The sequence below is a fragment of the Triturus cristatus genome, chromosome 7 (assembly GCF_964204655.1).
Source record: "Triturus cristatus chromosome 7, aTriCri1.1, whole genome shotgun sequence".
NCBI lineage: Eukaryota > Metazoa > Chordata > Amphibia > Caudata > Salamandridae > Triturus > Triturus cristatus.
The window spans coordinates 1782305513-1782324497 of NC_140590.1; positions in this window are offsets into that span (position 1 = coordinate 1782305513).

Here is an 18985-nt window from a genome sequence, read left to right on the forward strand (position 1 = left end):
GAAACTCCTCATCTCAGCCTCACTGCTCATGGAAACTAAAACATCACCTCAGAAAGACCCCACGCCCATCAGATGGCTCATGCAAATGAGGAGTGAAAATCCTAACTGTTGAGGTGGTCCATCTCCCTGTAGGTAATGGACTTTATGGTGGAACACCGTCCGGGGTCAGACCAAACCAATGCTGATGGTCTCACCAGGCTTTTTAGCCTTAATTAAGAGAACTTCCAAGAAGTTGGGTAGCTCTCCCCACTGGCAGATGGAGGGGACACATGTTAGGCCTGACAGCCTTTAGGTGGTCATAACTTTGTCTCCCTCCTCCACTTTTTCTGACCTCGTTTTTGCTGGTATTAGTACTCTGGGACATTCACCCCTTCCACCTGAAGATCAAGGCCCTCTACGGCAACTTCAACAAACCTACGCCTGACAACAACCCCTCCCCCCAACGCTGCGGTATGGCCAACCATCATGACCAGGAATCCCGCTACCGTCAAACACACCAAAACCATCATGTACAAAACCCACTCAGGAGCCCCCACAGACCCCTGCCCACTGCACATATTCCAAGGGCGGCTGCCGCCATCGCACCCAAAATGGGACAGACCATTAATGCCTCCCTCACGTCCGGCATCTTCCCAGACGACTGGAAATGGGCGGAGGTTAAACCCCTCCTTAAGAAACCCACGGCCGACCTAACGGACCTGAATAACAACCAGCCCATCTTTCTCCTCCCTTTCGCAGCGAAAGTCACCGAGCGACTCGTGAACGCCCAGCTGACCACCTTCATCGAAGAGAACTCCATCTTAGATCCCTCCCAGTCTGGATTCCGCAGCAACCACAGCACCAAGACCGCTCTCTTGGCTGCCACTGACGACATCCGCTTGCTACTCGACCAGGTACACACCGCGGCCTTCAAACTCCTAGACCTCTCTGCAGCCTTAGACACAGTCTCATCGCACCCTTGAAGCCAGACTTCACGACACAGGGTTACAAGGAAGCGCCCTCCACTGGATCTGATCCTTTCTCTCTGGCAGAACCCAGAGGATCAGTCTCCCTCCCTTCCTCTCCAAACCCACCGATATCAACTGCGGAGTACCCCAAGGCTCTTCACTGTCCCACGCTCTTCAGCATCTACATGGCCCCCCTCGCCGCCATTGTCAAAAATCATGGGCTCAGCATTGTATCCTACGATGATTACACCCAGCTCATTCTCTCACTCAAGAATCCTGAAGACACCAGACTTTGCTTCCAGGGAGGAATGAAGAACATGGCAGCCTGGATGAAAGACAGCTGCCTGAAGCTCAACTCCGAGAAGACAGAGGTTCTCATTCTCGGATCCTGCAACTCCACCTGGAACAACACCTGGTGGCCCTCTGCCCTCGGGAATCCACCCACTCCCACTGACCACACACGCAACCTCGGCATCATCCTAGACTCCTCCCTCTCCATGAACCGCCAGATTAACTCCATCACCTCCACCAGCTTCAACTGCCTGCGCATCCTCCGCAAAACCTTCAAGTGGATTCCCCCTGACTGCAGAAAGACCGTCACTCACGCACTCATAACTGGCAGACTGGACTACGGCAATGCGCTGTACGCCGGAATCAACAAGACCCTACTACACAGACTCCCGACCATCCAGAACGCCGCTGCCAGACTCTTCTTCGGAACACCGCGTAACGAACACTTGACCCAACACCTGCGAGAACTCCACTGGCTCCCCATCGAGAAAAGAGCCACCTTCAAACTCCTCATCCACGTCTACAAATCCCACTACAACATCGGACCAAAATACCTCAACGAGAGAGTATCCTTCCACATACGACAGATGCTCGCCAACCCTGCTCACCTTCAGGAAGGACCTCAAGATCTGGCTCTTTGATGGATCTGGGGCTTTGCCCTCCCCCCCCCCCCCCGAGCACCTTGAGACTCTCACGGGTGAGTAGTGAGCTATAGAAACTCCTGATTGATTGACTGAACCCTTGCACCTGGACTCTGCCATCTGTGAGTCTACCCAGCCAAGTGGTGCCACCCTATTCATACAATTTTGGAAGTGGGCCTAGGTTACTTGCCAATGGAACTGATGCATCTTCTCTGCTGGGAGACGCAACCCCGAGCAGAAGCAACACGTCTGCTCGGCTGCGCCATGCATCTCAAAGCAGAAGCAGCACACCACTGCTATTGCTTGGTTTGAACTTGTTGCAAAAGACTTGCATCGACACAGTCTCCCACATCGGAGGCAGACACATCGCCTTTGTTGCTTGTCAACAGCACCCCACACGATGAGAAAAACTGCTTTGCAGCCTCCCCACTCATCCGAACCAAAGCATTGCCTCTGCCACACCTCACATCCTTGACACCGGACGTCGTATTGCACGCCCCATTGACAGGATTCTCAACATTGACACATCAGGACTTCCTCCCACAGCATTGTCACATCTCGGAACCGACATCACCTCTGCTGCGTGACGCCTCTTCAAATCTGATCCACACAATGCTCCAAAACCAGGATTTAGACACTTTGTACAGCTGGCTTAACTGGGTTCCTGTGGTCAGCCCACGCTCTATCGCTGCCAGACTGAACTTGGGATTTTCTCCCGGTGCAGCAAGACCAGATATCCCCGAAAGCACTTTTTGCTTTTAGGTGCTATTTTATTTATTACAATATCTCCAGTTCTACTAATTGGAAGTTTGTTATTTTGGTCTTGTTTTATTTATTAAACTAAGCTCTATTTTCATAACCTGGTGTGGAATCTTTGTGACGTGTTTTCACTGTTTTACTATTTGAAGTGTTGCACAAATACTTTACACATTGCCTCTAAAATTAAGCCTGACTGCTCTGTGCCAAGCTACAAGTGGGTGAGCAAAGGTTATTTTAGGGTTTTCCTTCTTAACCGGACTAGGATTGTGGTTGCTGCTTGACTAGAGCTCATACACCAGTCAACAACCCAATTTCTAACATTACCCCTACGGGCAAAAGCCCCGACTGAGGGTTGGAACTGGAGCAACCTAGCACCTACCTGTAGGAAGGATCAGAGAAACTTAGTGTCATCGGAAGATGCACTGTGCATGGCCAGTCACTGCCCTTGCATAGTGCAAGTGCAACTTACCGGTATCTCCATCCTCAAAAGAAAGGGTAGGTCTGATAACTATTCTGCAACATAGCACTTTGGGTGATGGGACATTTTTTACTTTTATCAGAATCTGAGAGACTCCCGATACTACAACTACTAATGTGGCCTATTGTGACTGTTGCCTATAAAGAATGGGGAATAACCACTACTGTTTGTGCAAGGTAGGTGGGACTCAGAGACCTGCCTTTTGAACAGTGCACTGACCGCAGGGGGGCTGTTTTTCGTTTGTGTGTTTGTATATAAAAATTAATTTTTCATAAAATAGTATTTAACTGGACAATTTTTTATTGCTTCTATCGAACATGCTTTGAGCTGTGAGCCTGTATTCACCGCCCTGTGTCTACCTCTCGCCTGAGAAACCTCAGACTGCCCGACCTGCACTACCACTGAGAGTCAAATGCTGGAAGGGTACTTGCCCCAGTTGCTCAGGGGTAGTAGGTCTGGCCTGGGACATCAGGAGTAAAATGCCTCAAACCCAGCGGTTGGGCCCAGTAGCTCCAGCTAGCCCTGTGACAAACACTAAAAGGAGTTCTGTTCTGCCAAGAACACACCACCTCCCCTTAGTAGGCCCTGGACTCCTCTGCCTTGTTATCCTGAGAACGTCAAGTGCTAAAAAGAGGCACTTGGTGATCAGTACAACAAAGTTTGCTGACGTATTACTCGTGCTGGACTCGCATCCTTTGGTTCTTTTGCGATATTTTTAATTTCATTTTCCTTTATTTGCTTGATGGAGGGGTTTGTTGAGGATAGGGTGACTATTGTGTAATTCTAATATTCAATCCAAACAGTTTATGAAAAAAGTATTATAATATTGGTATTAGTTAGGTTTTTAAATATGTACTTTCTTTATTAAACTGGATTTTGGGTTGCGTTGGATGGACAGTGTTTTATTTTTATCCTGATCAATGCAAATAAACACTGGGTGATTGAAGCACTACCTAGCCAGGTTTTTTGGCTATATGCGTTTTTCTATTTTCAGTAACGGCTACTATAGAGTAGTACGGGTTGGCCAGGGGTGAGGGAGTCGGGGTAGGAAAATAAAATGCCACTTATCTGGCTCCCGGCAGCCACCTCTACTCCATCTTCTGTTCCTTCTGGAAGCAGGAAGCACACATGCTCCCTTAAGCCAATCACAAGCAACACTGCTGTCACCAGCATGACAGCAGCTTTGTGATTCGTCTGAGTGCCCTGGTTCGGCACTCAGACAAGGACTGCAAGCCTGCGCCCAATCTCCACTCAGGCTGTGCATTGCAGCCTGGTGGTGAATATGCTAATTGAGCATGACTGTTTGGCCAACCCAAGATGGCCTGCCAAACCATCATGTAAACATAAGTGCCCCAACCACTCCTCCCCCTGCTGGCTGTGAGGACAGCTCAGCCCCTCCCCACCCCGTAAAACTACCTCGGAACAATAAAACGATAACACGTATTTTATTTTTCCTTATCCCACTGCTCAAAGAGCTGTGAGACGGCGCTCCTCCGCCTTAGCGGAGAAGCCGCCGCTGTCCATTTAATTTGTGCTTCATATATTATAATATTTTTGAGCACAAAATATGATTTAAAAATTAATGTTTTTGTATAATGTATTAGTTTGGGTCTGTTGTGTACCCAAATTAATTTTTATCACACCCAGTAAATTGCCAACAAGCCCTATTCAGTGCAGGTGTACCAACTTACACCTGGTACCGAGGAAAAGGGACCAGAATCATTTGAGTGTGGGAGGGATCCATCCATAAGGAACAAGAAACCTACCATAGACAACAGGAGTTTTGTATAGGTTCCACTCACTCTTCACAGAACCAGCACATACAAGATGTCTGGAGCAGGATAATTAGAGGCTTTAATTGGCAAACACATGCAAAATATGTTCAGAGTAATGGTAGCAAATGTTAAATTTATTGCAACACAGAAAATGGAGAACAAAAATAACATGGAAAGAGCCGACATGGCATTCGTGGGAATTACTTTCCTACTGAGGTTTTGTTTAAATGATTTAGCATTGAAAGGTTAGCTATCTTATCAATACATAATTGCTTGCTTGTTGTGCAGGGCAGGCTGCCCTCATCTCTCAAGGGCCAAGCTTTACCTGTTGGAGCCCAGGGTCAGCCAATGTCTTAGAGAAAGAAACTCCAGAGTAGCAAGAATGTGCTCCTCACTGGCTTAGAGAGCTCGTTGTACTATCTTGTTGAGGCATAAAGGTGACCTTGTGATATCTGGCGCAACTGGTAAGATTCACCATGGAATTCTAGTATAGTGTAACATACATATACGTAAATATGCAGATACACACTTATGACGCCTAGTCAGACCATTATACCAAGCATGAATTATTTAACTAAATGCTCACTATCATGGCAAACAAAACCTGAGCAATATATTTTCGGAGAAGTAGGCAAAAAAACAAGAGCAATTAGTGACAGCTATGGACTTTTTGGGGCCCTTTACCATGGATGAATGTTGGGTAAATGGTGAGAGCCAATGCAAAATGTTAAACATACTTCACTGAACATGGCTAAGTGTATGCACAAGAGTTGGAGGAAATAAAGGGAACCTTTCCTAATATATGCTGACTGAGACCAAAGATGGCACTGCAGGAGAACTTTGGAGTTCTTGTCTAGTCCATGATTCCACACTTCATGGCTTCAACTCACTTCAGAAATGTCAAATGCAGAAGAATGGTCTCAGGAGTGTAACTAATTGTTTTATGCTGACCCGGACTGCATTCAATGATATACCCTACATATGGGTATTGCACGTGATCTTATGTTGGATGTATATCTGTCTCCCTTTTGAATCACTGGTGGTTTTGACATTCTTCCCTATTCTGCACACCTTGCAACTTTTGCATTTCACAAATCCTGTATTTTGCTTGTCTAGCCAGTTGTCAGGGCGGTGATCCACTGTATGTGAATTGTGGTTTGGGCCCTACGGCTTTCGGTGCTACAACACATACTATGAACATGTACGAGCTCAGAGCTTAACACAATGTCGAACTATAAATATTAGAGTTCCCAAAATGTAGCATTTTGCTGTTAATTATGTGAACTTCAAATCCCAAAATGCCTCCTATTACGCAGGACGCGTGAATGTATAAAAAATGTAATGGAAAAAAGACTCCGACTGTGAGCAAGACTGTACATGAAACGCGTTGGTGTGTGATGAATAGCAATACATCTGTGTTTAATACTGAAGACGTGTGTGCAGTTTCTTAAACTTTGATTTTAATTATGGGGGGGGGGGAAATCTGGTCTACCCCCACCGCTTACACCGACAGTAGAGTGCACCATCTGAACTATTTGGCCTCGTTGGTATCGATATATATATATATATATATATATATATATTCACTGAAAAAACCATAGGTTTCAGGGGCGTTAGTTAGCTGGACATTTCCCTCGTACAAAAATTCCCGTTATAGTTAGTTCAGCTAACTATAACTCACGCCCCCGCAATGCACTGCTGATGACGTCACATATTACATCACTCATGACATGGTCAGTGACATCACTGATGACAGCTCAAATGACATCACTGATGACATCATCCAGTGAGTATGTGTTTCTGAACAGTTTTAATATGTTTAATATATATAGGGAAAGGCCGGTGGAAGAATGAGTGGGTGTACAAGTGTGTGAATGGATTATTTTCTAGGTGCGTAACTGACTATAAGTGAGCCATTAAATGTATCTTACTGCAGACTAGTGACTAAACTGTGTGAATGTCAGTATCTGTCTATCTGTTGGTGTATAAACGGCTGCATGGTTTTGTGAATAGCAATATGAGTGTCTCTATGGGTTATTAAATTGGTTGTCTGAGTATCTATATGGGTGCCTGAGTGTTTGTGTGGGTGGGGTGTGTGACTGTGCATAGATGTGTGAGTGGGTGATTCTATGGATGCATGGTTTTAAGAGTGCAACTGTGATGGACTGTATGGTTGGGTGAGTGTATGTAAGGGTGTGTTGGTGAGTGTATGTAAGGGTGTGTTAGTGATTGAATGTATATCTCAGTTGTACATGTGACAGTAACTACATATGTGAAACACAGTGTACAAGAGTAAATAACTATCTATATGTGAGAGTGTGATTGCGGGACTGGCTGTATGGATGAGTGTGCGCTTGTACTAGTAATTGAATAAGAGTGTCAAAATTGTTTAGTATTTTTATGAGTAAGTGAACTTGAGTGTGTTTAACTGTATAGGTGAGTCAATTGGACTGTTTAATTATTTGCACAACTGACTAGGTGTGTCAGTACCTCAATGGATGATTGACAGTGTGCGAGTGTCTATATATCTGTATAAATGCATATGATAGTCTTGTACGGAGTGACTGTAAGTATGAGTGACTGTACAGGTGAGTGAGTGGAGGTGCATGTAGACTTAAGAGTCAATGAGTGGTTATGTAGTTATTGGTATTGGAGTATCAATGGTCTTCAAAATGGCCGTCTGAAATTTTGAGTTGGTGTATCAAAAGTTATATTAGGGTGTGAGAAGGTGTACTAATTTATCACAGATGACGTCATCAGTGATGTCATCGGTGATGTCACTGACCATGTCATGAGTGATGTAATATGTGACGTCATCAGCAGTGCATTGCGGGGGCACGAGTTATAGTTAGCTGAACTAACTATAACAGGGGAATTTCTAGGGTTTTGTACGAGGACAATGTCCAGCTAACTATAACGCTCCTGAAAACTATTGTTTTTTCAGTGAATTTCTAAGGTTTTTTAAATGCCAATTCCTAACTATAACATGCATGAAACCTATGTTTTTTCAGTGAATTTCAAAGGTTTTTTTAAATGCTAATTCCTATCTATAACCTATCTCTGAAGATATCATGCAAAGCATTCTTTTTTAAAAGTAGGGTGCACATTAGTTTTGTGAAAAAGCATCTTTGTGATTGGTTAAGACATAGCAGTTTCAACGTGGAGTACATATCAAACGATAAAATTTGCTCAGATCAACCACACCTGCTACTTGCATTTGGAAGGCACTGTTCGAACTTAAAACAATCGCCAACTTTTAACCTGCACGTGTAGTTAAATGTTCAAGAAAATGTTACAAAAAAATCGTTAAGTTTTAAAAAATTGATGAACTTTTAACCTGCACGGGTTTTAGAATGTTCTAGAAAGTGTGTTGATAGAATACGTTGCACTTCTGACTTCTGTGTGTTGTTGAATATTTAAAAAAACAGTTCATAAGGAAAATTAAAAAGAAACCAATAGAGAAGTTTTGAAACCTAAAAGAATCAAGGAACTATTCTAATTTATTCTTTACATGTATGTGTGCAGCAACAAAATTATAGACACCACAGCACTAGGAAGAGGAAGAAGCAGGAAGTGTGGGGGGGGGGGGGGGGAAGATGGGCAGAATGGCACACATGCACAATTAAGTACAATACACAGACTAACAATGGCCAAAATGAAACACCAACAAGCTGCACAAGTCACACAACCCGCCAACATCACACCACTGAATGAGCATAGAAGTGAAAACCACGCTGCATTCATACAGGATGTGTACAAAGGCCAGTCGTTGGTGTTGTGGGATGTCTGCGACCGTGGTCATCATGGATGAGATGCCCAGCATGTGGCACATGGTCGAGTTCACTGTGTTATGTTGCCAAACGGCTGCACCTCCCTCCCACGAGCCCCCACACTTTTGTACGGTGCGCTGTTGTATCTCGTGCACTCGTACGGCACACCATTGTAATGCCTACTTGTGCATGTCCTGCTACATTCCAAATACAACATCAGTGCCGTTTGGAGGTGGTGCATGCCAGTTTACAACATCAACTGCTGCTGCTCTTGTAGCAGGCCACACCAGAACACAGAGAGACACTTACCGCACTTCCTGTACACGGACATGTCGGAGACACCCCGTTCCCCTTGCTGGATAGGCACACCCCTGCACTGACCTGTGAACCCCAGACCAGCACACGCCAGTTGTACATGCAGGAGGATGCGTGCGTAGCTACACATCCAGGCTCACTGTCAACGCTGAGGTGACAGCACACTGATGTTGCAGGGCTCGTGCCGATCATGCTAAGAAAATGACCACAGGGACACACTAAGATGTGGGTTTGGGGGGCATTGGCGGTCCTGGAGTTGTTGAGATGAGTCTTCTGGCCCTCATGGGTATCCCTGTATCATGCTCATTGACTCTGGTACCTGTGGGTGTTCTGGTGTGGCTCTTGGCTGTGTTCCCTTTCATGGTGCAGGTAGTTGTCCTGCTTAACACCAGCAGAAAGCAGGTGTAAAATCCCTGGTGCGAACGTGTCTTACCGCCGGAATTTGTTTCGCATTGCAATTGGTGTGAAAGTTGTGATGTGATTTTTTTCGTGTGCAGAATATACGAACTGAGCAGTGTATCTCATCAAGATCCAGCACCTGACGCACTATTCCCAATCAATAAAAATACAATGAGATTTATTAATAGATTGTGTGTACACTGTAGGTGCAGCCAATACCTCAGTGCAATTCAATACAGGATTTTAGTATTTAGAATAAATCGGAAAGGTGCACCTCGTGTCTTTTTGCACGGGAACGGCTACTCTCCATTTCATTATCAGCACTTTAACGGAAGTAAAGTTGAGATAAATCTAACACACTATTCAGAAGTTGGTGCAAACTGCAGTATTCCAGCGATCAGTGCCCCAAAATTTAACACCGTGGTGGACTCCATCAAATAACAGTAATGAGAACAAGAAAGAGTTACACAGCAGTTAAGAGAACCAAAAACGTTAATATTTTCAAACTTTATTTTTTTATTAACATATATATGAACAATAAACGAATAAACAAAATGTAACAATAATAAAAAACAACAAGGCGTAACACTACTGTGGGGACAATGGATGTCGACGACAGACCTGGAAAATAAGAAAGATTGTTAAAAAAAAATAAAAACATGGTATTCTCAACAAAATACCACAAGAAACAAATCAGATATATAAAATGCATACAGCTAACAAAATTTTATAGGTTTAACACAAAAACTGTAAATGGTGCCGCTTTAAAATATTTACCGAATCTGAAGAAAATGTTTTGCAGAAGGCACCACACCAACAACGTTTTTCTTCAGTGGTGAGGACATTTTTTACTTTTTCCATGGAGCAAACAAAGACCAATGCCACCTTCTTCAATCACAAGATTTGCCAGAGAGTTCTATTACGAGGAGATCCTAACAAAAAATACTCTTGCGGCACAGCAAGTATGATGAAACACCTAAGGACCCTTCATCCAAACAATCTTGCACGAGAAGTGCAAACAGATGAGAAACACTCCTGTTCTGTATCTGTAAAACAGAATGACAAATAAATGTATATTAATAACTTTCAAATTTATACTATTCCATTACTGTACAAACACATTTTATATAAAAACTGACTATGAAACTATAGCCCTGAACCACAAGTGGGACGATCGTTAAAACACTACATGCATAGTGCATACTACTTTGAAGCAGTTCATGCCCTAAAGCCTACCTCACTAAAAGACTACATGCTAACTGACTGAATGATTACAGTACTATAAGGAGACACACTGGGTGAGTAACAGGGTGTTTGCTAGAAGAGTATGAATACTAACTAGGGAATAGAAGGTGTGAAACACAACTGTGTAGGTGATTAGAGGACTGCATCCATACTGCATAGGCATTTAAAGCAGTCCATGTGCTAAGGCCTGGCTGTCATGGTTCCCGGCAGGTCATGGTTCCCGGCAGTGCGCAGCGCATTACCTCTTTGCGCATGCGGGATCGGACCTTTTCCTTCCGGATTAGGTAGGGGGCGGTTGGCGGTCTAGTTTCCAGACCGGAACTGCTGCTACATGATCCAAGCGCTTCCGGGGGATGCTGCTTAAACCACAGCGGATTCCGCCGGCTCAGCGCTTCGGATTAACGCTGACATTGTTCCTGTTGTGTTGCAGTCCCGGATCACACGGAAGGTGGGTACAGGCTGGAAGGCATCTACTGGACAACGCACCCTGCACTCTAGCAGGTTTTCCAGAGAATCCACGCTGGAGCGCATTTTGAGCCCGAGAGCATTTTTGGGGGCATTACTAGTCCGCGCTGAAGCGCATTTAAACACGAGAGCATTTTGGGCTTTGACAGAGACCGCGCAGGAGCGCACTGAGGGTCTTTGCTGGATACCGCGTATGAATACGCATTGAAGGCAACTAACAGACATAGCGCATGAACGCTTTGTTTTTTCTTTGCACAGCGCAGGCGCGCTTGGGTTCCCCTTCACACCGCGCAGGAGCGCTTATGATTGCTTATACCTTGTGGCGCAAGAAAGCTGATCAACGTTGTCCCTCCTGACAGTAAGAAGGGTGCAGATCGCGCGGAGCGCTCATCGTTTTGGTTTCAGCCATTCTCCTCCAAGCTGTCCTTCACCAGGCAGAGTCGAAGGCTGACACTTCCCAGGGGGATTCCCGATTTTCTGTTGTCCATCCTCATCCCTATCTTCTTTGGCTGCCTTCCCCGTTCCATCTCCATCCCCGCTGGTGTACATCCCTGGTGAGGTGGGGACGGGGACGTTAGCTCATGTCGTCTCTGTGAGAACGCTCGCCAAAGCCACAGGTGAGCATTGTGGGGCACCTGACACTGGCTCACTGCATGACTACTTGGGTACTGACTGAATGATTATCGTACAGCAAGGAGAGTGCCTAGGTGAATTTATAAGTGCTAGGCTTTTCGCACAGGGAATAGATTAGTACTTGGTACTGAATGGGTCACTAGAGGAGTGCAACGGCAGTGACAGGGTGTTTGCTGGAAGTGAACGGATACTGACTGGGGAGTTGAAGGTGTGAAAGACAAGTGTGTAGGTGGTTAGAGGACTGCATGCATAGTGGATATGGGTTTGACGTAGTCCATGTGCTAAGACCTAGCTCAGTGCATGAATACTTAGGCAGTGACTGAATCATTAGGGTACTGGAAAGAGAGTGTCTAGGTGAATATATAAGTGTTTGAGTTTTGGCACAGTCAATGGATTAGTACATGCTGTTGAATGGGTCTCTAGAGGACTGCAAAGGAAGTGACAGGATGTTTCCTGGAAGTGTATGGATACTGACTAGGGAATTGAAGGTGTAAAAGACAAGTGTATAGTATGTCAGAACACTTATTTGAAGCAATCTATTTGGTACTTCGAAACGGACTAAATAATCAGACTTCTAGGACAGTGCTTAGGTAAAACTTAAATTTTCAGTTCAGCCACAGTGAACAGAATAGTACATGGTACTGCACCTTAGTGTCAAACCCTGACTCATTTTATCAATGCATAAGCAAAGACTAGCTTCTAATGCTACTAAAACTTAACATGAGAGGTTTTAAAACAGGTATATGTCAGCAAATACACGATGTTACCAAATGCTTCTCACAGTGGTTCTCAAATACACACAGACTCAGTGTAATTCTAGACAACAACCACTATAACTAGGAGTTTACCAAAAATCATTCACTCCTGTGGAAGTGGTAAGCGAACTGCACACAATCTTCATATTTCAGGACTGCACTTGTGTCAAAGCCAGACTCATTTTATCAAAGCATAAGCAAAAACTGGCTTCTTGCTACTAAAACGTGACAACATGACAGGTTTTAAAACAGGTATATGTCAGCAAATACACGATGTTAACAAATGCTTCTCACAATCCTTACCCAAATGCACACAGACTCAGTGTGATTTTAGACAAGCAACACTATCCTAGGAGTTTAGCAAAACTCATTCACTACTCTGGAAGAGTTAATGGTACTGGACACAATCTACATATTTAAGTACACCACATCAGTGTCAAAGCAGGACTCATTTAATCAACGCATAAGCAAAGACTGGATTCTAATGCTACTAAAACTTCACAACATGACAGGTTTTAAAACAGTTATCTGTCAGCAAATACATGATGTCACCAAATGATTCTCACACTGATCCTAAATACACACTAACTCAGTGTGATTCTAGACAAGCACCACTATCCCTATGAGCTTACCAAAACTTATTCACTACAGTGAACGTTGTAAGGGAACTGCACACAATCTACATATTTCACAACTGCAATTTACTGTCAATGCCTCACTCATTTAATGAAAGCATAAGCCATAACTGTCTTCTAATGCTACTAAAACTTAACCTGACTGGTTTTAAAACCGTTATGTCAGCAAATACACGATATTACCAAATGCTTCTCACAGTGGTTCCCAAATGCACAGACTCACTGTGATTCTAGACAACACTATCCATTGCACTATATCAAAACACATCTAGAAGGAGTACTACATTTTAATATAGAAATATAACTCATTTCACAAATTCATAAACAAGGACTGGTTTCTAATTCTACCAAAATATAAAAACTGCACAGTTCTGTCTACAAACACATAAGACACAAATTCCTATCACAGAATGGTTTCTACATGCACACACATTGTAGAGAAAAAAAGTACTCCCTACACTTAAGCAGGAAAAATACATTAGTCTGGTTAATATCAAAATAGTCTACATACATCCCCTCACAATTAAATAACTCATCTTTCAAGTTCTTTTGTAGATTGAGTATATCAATCACTCACCATATTTTCTTTTACAGAATCTCTGCACTGTGCATCTCAGCAAAAGCAAAGAATGGAAAAGTTTCCCTTTCATTTTCCAACATACATGTAAACATCAAATCACAATCCTTCGCACATAAACTCAAAAGCAAACACACATTTCTATTGGTTAAATATTTCAACCCTTTCCAACTGAAATACATTTCAACCCTTCCCCCAATCTGCCTTCTGCCTGTTACCATAGAAACAGGTCATGGAACACTGCACTGAACTCACAGGTCACAAGTTCAGCACACAATGTTCCTACACAAGACAGGAAGTGTGCTTGACTTTTCAACATATCAGCTTATCATATATAATGTTCCTTACAATCTGTTTTTGTTAACCAATAAAAATCATACCTTTAAAAAACAAAAATATACACCCTACCTTTCAGTGTAGAAAGTTCTTATACAACTAATGATTTGTCGTTTTTCAAAAAACGTTGCCATAGATCCACGCACCCACGGCGAGAGAATCCGTGCATGCATTTCGCCGTTTTTTTTTTTTTTTTTAAAGGGGGGCCACAGGGGGTCCTTCTGGGACCCCCTAAGCAGATCTAGAGGGTCAGAGTATTTCCACTCTGCCCCCTTTAAATCTTTTACACACTTATTCCCCTTCCATTTTCAGCCTCGCTTCTACAGAGGCAGAAAATGGCCGCAAACAGTTCCTGGTTTCGAATGTAGAGAGACGCTCGACAGCCAATTAGCATTCAGCGCGCGATCGGGAGGGTGCGGGCTCCGTTCGGGGAGGGTGCGCTTACAGTGCGGGTACGGTCCGCGGATCCTCCGCGGCCATAGATATCACTAACTTTTTTACCCTAATTTTCTCAGGAACTACTGAACAGATTCACACCAAATATGCAAAAGGCATGAGTCCGAACTGAAGATTACCTCTTTGCCAAATTTGGTGTCATTCCGTTCAGCGGTTCGGGATGTACCTGCGACAACAGATCCTATGGGAAATTGCATGGGGAAAACGCCTTTTGGGACCTCCCTTTTTTCTCGGCCCTGCTTCACGGATCATCGCAAAACTTTCAGGGGAGGAGCGGAGCTGGCCGAAAGTAGAGAATTTCGCGAAGATTCATCAATCGGCGCCAAAGATATTCCCAATAGAATGTTGCGGATTTCCTATGGAAAATAGGTCCGAACTATAACCAACTACTGGCGACCGCCAGTAGAATATATATATATATATATATATATATATATATATATATATATATATAAATAAACTCCGATTCCTAGTACCTAATTTACACAACAGATTGGATTGTGAAGTGCCCTTATAAGTCCCTAGTATATGGTATACTATGTACCCAGGGCATAGGTACCCCAGAGGCCTACCAGGGGCTGAAGCATGTATTATGCCACCCCTGGGACACCCTCCAAAATGACACCACCAGTCTGCTACTGTAGCCTGGGTAAGGTGGTGCATGCACCCCTTACAAAGATATAGGTTTGTTATATCTCACCCATCACTGCACATAGAAACCTATCAGTCACCCCTATGGCAGGCCTTATCAATCCTGAAGGCAGGGTGCTTGGTTATATGTGAGAGAGTTCAGTCATGAGCTGAGCCCCTCTGCAGCCTTCGGAATCTATCCTCCGGGGTCGTCAGTAGTGCAGCCTGACCATATACTCCTAAGTGCATTATAACCCAACAGTAAATGCTAACTTTGGACTGGCTGCACGGAAACATGTCGTGTTTGGTGTCAAACACCTTAGAATCATACCCCCACACCAGTAACTGGTGTCGGAGTACGATTCCCATCCTTCTAGAGGGAGAGACATGACAGCACCAGTCTACCCGGTACCAGCTTAACAGAGTCCTGGCCCTCACAAAATGGGTGCTGCAGCCACAGAAATGGGTCTCGCATTCCGCTGCTGACTGAAACTCCAGCAGGGGAGGCCTGGACAATAGGTTTCCTGTCACTGGGAGGTGTAACCACCTCCCAGACAGGCTTATGTGTATTGGGGCTGGGTGGGAGCACTCCGAGTGCTTTGAAGTCCTGTACTGGGGGCACATTTGGTGTCCCTGTGCATAGTCCAGCTCAAACCGGTTCAGGGGCTTCCAGCCCCTGCTCTGGTGCGAAACTGGTCAAAGGAAATCGGTGTAGCCACCCCTCTTTCCAAACCCTCCCATAGGTGGGTCCCCTGAGTTAGTCCAACCTCTTTCTTAGGTACAAGTAAGGAACCCCTGGCAACAGGACTTTAGATATCCCTGGACGAAACTCTGCACCTGAATCCTGGAACTACGATGCTCTACTCAAAACTAGAGGACTGAAGAAATCTCCCTTTGGGGTCAAGGAGTGAGTCCCCTGCTTGGCAGGCACCAACAAAGCAAATGCCGGTCTACATCTCCGAAGCTCCTGCCAGACTCTGAAGTATCTGCAGCCCAGGAAGAGGATTTCCAGACTTCAGAGGCCAACCAGAGTCCCCAACAAAGCTGAGACCCACAGCCCTCGTGAGTAACGTGGAACTGGAACTTCTGGTCACCGTGTACATTTGCAAGTGCATGGACTTCCCGACGTCTCTCAAAGTCGTGCTTTGGGTTACTTGTGGCCCATGCCCCACGCACCATCTGCACCGAAGATAGTGGGCCTACACTCCACGAGTGTCCCATGAGCCAGCTTCAAACATTTCCGCTTGATGGTCCTTTGCGATCCCTGGTCCGTCGACTGGTGGGTCCCTGTGAAGGTAACTGATTTTCCTTGGGCTTCCCTGGTTGCTCCAGATATGCCCCGACTCCACCATGTGGTGAGTCCTTCAGACCTTGCTGGTCTGCACCGAAGCATCTCTCCTTTCTGCGTGGGTTGCTGTTGCCAAGGCTTGTTGTGTCCAATCCAGGCACCGACGCTGCAGCACTCAACATCCTTTGTGGGACAGCTCAAATCCAGCTCCTGGTTGTCCGACACCTCCTGGTCCTCGTGGCTGAAGAGTCAAGCTTCACCTGAAATCACCAGACATCGGTGGGCATTCGTCTATCGTGCCCCTGGCCACTGGCTAGTGACCCAGACTGTCCCCTCCGCTTTCAGGTTCTTCTCATCTTCAATCCAAGACTTGGATCTCGGACACTTCGCATCTTCCCGGCAGCAGCACTTTTCAGCAGCTTACATAGAAAACGATAACGCGAGCCGACACCATTTGACACCTATGCACCCGGCTTCCCTGGGTAAGGTAACTAGAGTACTCCGGTGCTGCCGTGGGTGTTGACCCTAGAACTTCCTAAGTCCAAAAGGGTTTGGTTCTAGCTCATCTCCAAGTATCCCTAATCTTTAAAAATCTAACCGCGACTTTCCCCATATGAGCTAACGGGAGCTCGTGGCGGTGTTCACACTGCACATGGCCTCCGTGGGTCCCCTGTGTCACTACCTTAGGTGGTTCCTTGGCGTCCCAGCGATTCTAAAGGCTCTAGGCCTCGTGTCTAGTTAAGTCGTGGTTCTTATTCCACTATTTTAGTATATGCTTTGGCTTGCCCCAGGGCCTCAAGTGTATTTGTCCTATTTTACTGTAATATTTGAAGTGTAACATGTGTTTGGACCACTAGTCTCATAAAGAGACTAGCAGGGTGTGTTTAGTAATAAATACATATATTTTATAAATAAACCTGTTGTGGTTGCCTTTCATTTAGCCATTCGAGCGATTATAGACTGGTAAAACCAGTTGCTTTACATTCCTTCAAGACTGAAGGCTGTGCTCCATAGCTACCACTAGGATAGCTTTCAATAAAGGTAGTCTTTAACCCATCATTAAGGGGTTGTTTGGACTGGTGCAAGGTGCCCACTATAACTAGTGGACAGCATATACCAGGCCAACTTCGCCACAAACACACCCAACAAAATAACCACTATTTTCACCCGATGAATAAATTGCAAATGAATGAGAACATTATCATTCGTCAATCAGATAAAGGCGGGAACGTGGTGCTATAGCCCCGTGAATTCTATCTAGATCTATAGGGAATGTTACAGAAGGAGTTCTATTCGTACAGTCAAAGGTGCGTGGAACAACTTCTATGCAAAACTCCTGGCATGGAAAAGCACTGGTTTGTTGAGCACAGAGGAGTTTAAATTTCTCAAAAATGATCCTCTAGTCACCCTGGTCCTTGATTTCATTCCTAAAATTCATAAGGATTCAGATAAACCACCGGGGAGGCCTATTTCAGCCCGTAATAGTCTCATGGAAAACACCTCACGCTATGTGGACTATTTTCTCTAGGAACATTACCTTCATTCATCCAGGATACGAGTGATTTTTTAAGGAAAATGTGATATTGTATGGGACTTGGAGTGCTTCTTAATTATCTTAGATGTCACGTCCCTAATACTAGTATTTGCCATCAGGACAAAATCAAGGCAGTTGAACTATTTAAACACATGTGCCTATATAGTCACAACATGCTATTGACCATGATTATGACATGTTTGGATAACTTCTTTAGGGGAGTAGCAATGGGGGCCTGTTTCTCCCCCAGCTATGTCTGTCTTCACATGGGTCTGTGGGAGGAACAGGTCCTCAGGGTACAATTTGGTGATATTTTGGACAATCATGGGTCACATTGGTATAGGTATATTGATGATCTGTTCCTGATCTGAAGAGGCACGGAAAAACTAGCTCTCCACTTTATAGAAAAGATCAATAACAATCTCAACCTTCAGTTAACAGCACACACAAGTAGGGAAACAGTAGGTTTCCTGACTTTAGAAGTGTTTGTCAATAATGGTAGACTGGAGACTAGGCTACACAGAAAGCCCACAGCGGGGAATTCAGTGCTTCATGCGACTAGTCATCATCCGGTACACCTAGTCCGTAGCATTCCCTTTGGGGAAATGCTGCGAAGCAGGCGTATCTGTAGCATGGATGACTGCATAAAGGCTCAGGAGGACAGAAGGGATAGATTCCTGGCTAGGGGCTACTCTGCTGTCACGATTGATAATGCCATTAAGAAAAGGTGCCTAATCCCCAGACCTGATGCACTAGTCAATAAAGCTAGGTCAGTTGATACAACAACTGCTATGTCTGATCAACCTACCACATTGATTTTGACCCACAACCAACACCAGTCCCTACGCAGGATATTTAACAAGAATTGGGTACTGTATGCAATAATCCAGTACTCGTGGATCTGCTCTCCAAAACCCCTAGTATAACCTTCAGGAAAGCACTCTCCATGTACGATACCTTGGTAAAGAGTAGCCCAGAAATTACCACGACCAAAACCTGGTTAAATTCCAGAAAGGGGTTTGTTATCTGTACCTCTTGCAAGTATGGTACTAGTAA